Source organism: Tursiops truncatus, chromosome X (assembly GCF_011762595.2).
Source record: "Tursiops truncatus isolate mTurTru1 chromosome X, mTurTru1.mat.Y, whole genome shotgun sequence".
Classification (NCBI taxonomy): domain Eukaryota; kingdom Metazoa; phylum Chordata; class Mammalia; order Artiodactyla; family Delphinidae; genus Tursiops; species Tursiops truncatus.
Window position 1 is genome coordinate 5,801,672 of NC_047055.1, and position 5,511 is coordinate 5,807,182.

Below are 5,511 nucleotides of genomic sequence, written 5' to 3' on the forward strand. Positions count from 1 at the left end.
ATATCAGTGATTCCCAACCTCCGTATGTGGCCCAGATACCATTCCTGAGCTTGAGACATGCAGCTTTGTATTAGTCAGGAGGGAATAGGTTACAAATTTGCTTTAAACAATTCAAAAACCTCAGTGGTTTAACACAAGTTGATTTCTTACACATGCTGTATGGGAAATATAGATCCAGTAACATTCCAAAGCACTGTCCTCCAGCATTCAGGCTGATGGAAATGCCATTATCCTGTACCTACACATGATGGGATACTCAGCCAGCTTGGTCAATGCAACAGGGGAAGACAGACTGGAGAATTATACTTTTAAATAAATACTTTGGCCCAGAAGCAACTCACATTATTACCACTCACAGCCCATTGGTTAGAAGTAGTCACAAGATCCCATCTAACTTCAAGTGGAATCCTCCACTGTGCTGATAAGAATAGGAGAACCAGATATGGGTGAGCTCTACAAGCCTTTATCAAAATATCCAACAGAGTACTAGATATCTCCATGTTACTGTTAAATAGGCACATAAAACTGAATATGTCCAAAACAGAACTCTTGCCTATAGCACTGCCCTGGATTCATAATTATTCTCTCTGCCTCCAGTCTTGCCCTCTTCCTATGAAATCAATATACTCTCCACCTTACATTCATAAAGATCTTTCTTAAACACAAATGTGATTGTGTCATTCTCATGGTTAAAACACTATTCAGTGGCTCCGTGTTGCTCAAGATGTGGCATCAAGGCCATGATCTGGCCTCTACCACCTCTCCAGTCTCGCCGCTGTCCCCTTTCCTCTTGGGCGCCATCCCAAGCTCCTTGCAATTCCTTGAGCACACCACATTGTCCCATATGCCCCACACCTTTGCACATGCTGGTATGCCCTTCCTTGCCACTCCTTGGACCATCCTTTGTACCAGTCTGACTCCTTCTTACTTTTTAAAACTCAGCTCAGCCATCCCCTCCTTGATGAAGTTTTTCCCTGAAATCCTGTGCTTACTCCATTTACGCAAGAAATAGGTCCAGAGTCCAGGAAGTAAGTTAGATCAGTGAACTAAGCAAAATATCTGCATAATAATAAAAAGAATTTATTCACTGATGATTTAGCTCTGTATCTACAGCTGCACTATCCGATATGGTGGCCAGTAGCTACATGTGGCTATTTAAATTTATATTTATATTTTAAATTCACATTAAAATAAGACATTTAGTTCCTTAGGCATGCTAGCCACATTTCAAGTGCTTAATACCATATGTGGCCAATTACTACTACACTGGACTGTGCGAATATAGAACATTTCCATCGATGCAGAAAGTTCCATTGGACAGTGCTGCTCTAGACCATGCTGGGCACTTTACATATACTATCTCATTCAATTCTCAAGGCAGCCACATGAAGAAGGTGCCCTTTGTTTCAAAGGAGCCCCATTTTACAGATGAGGACGCTGAGATTCAGTCTGAGAATGGCAGAAATGAGAGTTCAGCTCAGGTCCATCCACTGCCAGAGTCCATGCTTTTTTCCACCACTCCACAGCACTCCTCAGTAAAGGTTCTACCTCCAGGCTAGAGGCGGGGCATAAACAGTACAAAGGCAGGCAAAGTAGAAGAACCAAAATGTCACTAACTCCTCTATGGAAGGTCTTTTCAGACAAGGACACCACGTGCATGTCTTTCTGCAGCTGTAACTCCAGACTTCAGAGTATAGATTTGCCCGAGCTCATAAGCTAAGAAAACGAGGCACACTGAGCTGCAGTACGGGAGTTACTGACATTGTTACTGTTCATGTGTTTCAATTAAATATATTTTGGGGGACTTCCCTGATGGTCCAGTAGTAAAGAATCCGCCTTCCAATGCAGGGGACGCGGGTTCAATCCCTGGTTGGGGAACTAAGATCCCACATGCCACGGGGCAACTAAGCCCACACGCCACAACTACTGAGCCCACATGCCTCAACGAGAGAGCCTGCGTGCTGCAAACTACAGAGCCCATGCACCCTGGAGCCCGTGCGCCACAACTAGAGAGAAGCCCATGAGCCACAACAAAGAGCCGTGCCACAACAAAAGATGCCGCATGCCTCAACGAAGACCCTGCATGCCGCAAGTAAGACCTGACGCAGTGCTTGCTTCAGCAGCACATATACTAAAATTGGAACAATACAGAGAAGATTAGCATGGCCCCTGTGCAAAGATGACACGCAAATTCGTGAAGCATTCCATATTTTTTGTGGCCACCTAGAGGGGTGGGATAAGGAGGGAGGGAGGGAGACGCAAGAGGGAGGGGATATGGGGATATATGTATAGCTGATTCACTTTTATAAAGCAGAAACTAACACGCCATTGTAAAGGAATTATACTCCAATAAAGATGTTAAAAAAATAAAAACGGGACTTCCCTGGTGGCGCAGTGGTTAAGAATCCACCTGCCAATGCAGGGGACACGGGTTGGAGCCCTGGTCCGGGAAGATCCCACATGCTGTGGAGCAACTAAGCCAGTGCGCCACAAATACTGAGCCTGCGCTCTAGAGCCCACGAGCCACAACTACTGAGCCTGCGTGCTGCAACTACTGAAGCCCATGTGCCTAGAGCCCGTGCTCTGCAACAAGAGAGGTCACTGCAATAAGAAGCCTGCGCACTGCAACGAAGAGTAGCCCCCGCTCGCCACAACTAGAGAAAGCCCGTGCACAGCAACGAAGACCCAGCACAGCCAAAAATAAATAAATAAATTTACTTAAAAAAACAAAGACCTGATGCAGCCAAAAAAATAAAGAAATTAAATAAATATTTTTTTGAAGTGATAGCATTTTTTAAAAAATGTATTTTCCTTGTCAAGGCCAAGACAGTCTAAGTTCAGACCCCTGCTCTGCAACACACTTGCTATGGGACTTTGGGCAAGTTAACTAATCCCTGCAAAATCTGTAAAATAATAATAATAATATTGTGTCTCTCAGAGGGTTACTGTGAGGATTAAGTGAGATGAGTGCAAAGTGCCCACCACTCATATATAATAGCTATTATTGCTCCAAAGCAACGTAGTCCCACTTTGGCACGTGATTCCCATGGAATCAATTCCTAGAAATAATACCTGGATTTGAACTAACTGTTGAAAAATTCACATCATTAGAAGCCAGGACTTGGAGGTTAAGATCTCTCCCTGTCTACACACTACCTCCTTATTATCAAGAGCACTTCTATCCATTCCTCTGCTGATGGACACCTAGGTTGTTTCCACATCTTGGCTACTGTGAACAGTCAGTGCTACAATGAACACGGGAGTGCTAATACCGCCTCGAGATTTTCAATTCTTTTGGATAAATGCCTAGAAGTGGGAAAGCTAGACCATATGGTAGTTCTGTTTTTAATTTTTTGAGAAACCTCCACACTGTTTTCCATAGCAGCTGCACCATTTTGCATTCCCTCCCAACAGTGCAAGTATTCCAGTTTCTCCACATCCGTACCAAAACTTATTAGCTTTGATTTTTTCTGACAATGGAACATTATTCATCCTTGAAAAAGAAGGAAATTCTGCAATATGCAACAACATGGATGAACCTTGAGGACATCATGCTAAGTGGAATAAGCCAGTCGCAGAAAGACAAATATGGCATGATTTTCCTTATATGAGGCATCAAAATAGTCAAATTCATAGAACCAAAGCATAGAATAGTAGGGCTGCCCTGGTGGCGCAGTGGTTAAGAATCCTCCTGCCAGTGCAGGGGACACGGGTTCGAGCCCTGGTCCAGGAAGATCCCACATGCTGCCAAGCAACTAAGCCCATGCGCCACAACTACTGAGGCTGCGCTCTAGAGCCTACGAGCCACAACTACTGAGCCCATGTGCCACAACTAACGAAGCCCGCACACCTAGAGCCCATGCTCCGCAACAAGAGAAGCCACTGCAACGAGAAGCCTGCGCACCGCAACGAAGAGTAGCCCCCGCTCAACGCAACTAGAGAAAGCCCATGTGCAGCAACGAAGACCCAACGCAACCAAAAATAAATTTTAAAAAAGGCATAGAATGGTAGTTGCCAAGAAAGGGGCAAGTTACTAATCAGTGGGCATAAAGTCTCAATCAAGGAAAATGAATTAGTTATAAATAAAATTTTAAACATGATTTAATATAATTTTGAAGTATAATAAATCACTTTTATTGAAGGCACCTCACCCCCTCCTAGGTATTCTCTCAAATGATCAGTTGATAATGTATCTGCTGTCTGAGATAACGGGCTATTGAGATAGACATGGATAAGTCACAGTAGTCCCCAAACAAATTTTGCCAAGAAAATAACATCTAGGGACTTCCCTGGTGGCATAGTGTATAAGACTCTCCACGCTCCCAATGCAGGGGCCCCAGGTTCGATCCCTGGTCAGGGAACTAGATCCCACATGCTGCAACTAAGAGGTCACATGCCGCAACTGAGATTTCTCATGCCACAACTAAGGAGCCTGCCTGCCACAACTAAGAAGCCCGCCTGCCACAACTTAAGGAGCCCACATGCTGCAAATAAGCAGCTGGCGAGCCGCAACTAAGGAGGCTGCCTGCCGCAACTAAGACCCGGTGCAACCGAATAAATAAATAAATAAATATTTTTAGAAAGAGAGAAAATGACATCTAGTGAGTCCAAAGACCTGGGATCCACCACATAAAACAGACTTTCACTGCTCCCTCTCACCTTCCCCAGGGTTACTCTACACTCAGTCACCCTGACCCACCTTTCAGTGTTCTCCCTTGCCACTGGGTCTTCTCACATACACACACACAAACACATACATACAGAGAGGGGACCAGCATATAATAGTCATTAAGAAAATACCTCCTCAGTGAATAAATGAAGGAAGTGGAATTGTTCTGATTATATTGGGATAGAGGGTGTCCCCAGAGTCTCCTCTGTGATGGTTCTGAGAAGTCTCCCAAGAGCACAACTGGATAACCACCAGATTAGAAGTTCCCTATGATCCTTCCCTTATCTACCAGACTGTGATCCTGCAATGGATTTTTTAAAGGGAAGAGGAAAAAGCAAAGTACTAATACTGGATATCAGCAAAGAAATCAGTGTATTTTGTCTCAGAGTCATTTTCATCCATTTACATTTCCCCAGGAGAGAAAGAGAATATGACTAGCCATGACAGGGATGTGAGGGATGCATGTTGACTCCAGGACCCATCCTCTTTTCAGTTTGATCGTTCACATTCCATTAGTGGCTTTCACTGTGTGAAGTGAGAGGATATTCCAATGTTATGACCCCTGTTTGGTCCCCCAACTTATATCTGCCCGTGGCCATGCCTCTGCCCGTGCCCTGTTACTCGCCATCACGTATCTACTCAGTGCCTATTTGAAGATCAAGGGAAAAAACTTACGGATGTGCAGAAGATTTTCAAGGGATCAGACTTGAGAGCATGAAATCCTTACCAGTTTAACCCCAGCCAAGAGATAATTCTCTCTCTGGACATTCAAAGAAGAATGAAATTGTGCTCAAAAGACACCTAGAGCCAACCAGATTGGTTACTAAGTGGATGCAGCCTGG

The 5,511-nt window shown here is 44.3% G+C and overlaps 1 non-coding gene across 1 annotated transcript; it reads left to right on the forward strand.

Moving 5' to 3' along the window:
* Positions 1–2,107: 2,107 nt before the first annotated feature.
* LOC117310503 (U6 spliceosomal RNA) lies at positions 2,108–2,214 on the forward strand. Its single transcript, XR_004524647.1, has one exon. It is a non-coding gene; the product is annotated as a U6 spliceosomal RNA (small nuclear RNA).
* The last annotated feature ends 3,297 nt before the right edge of the window (positions 2,215–5,511 follow it).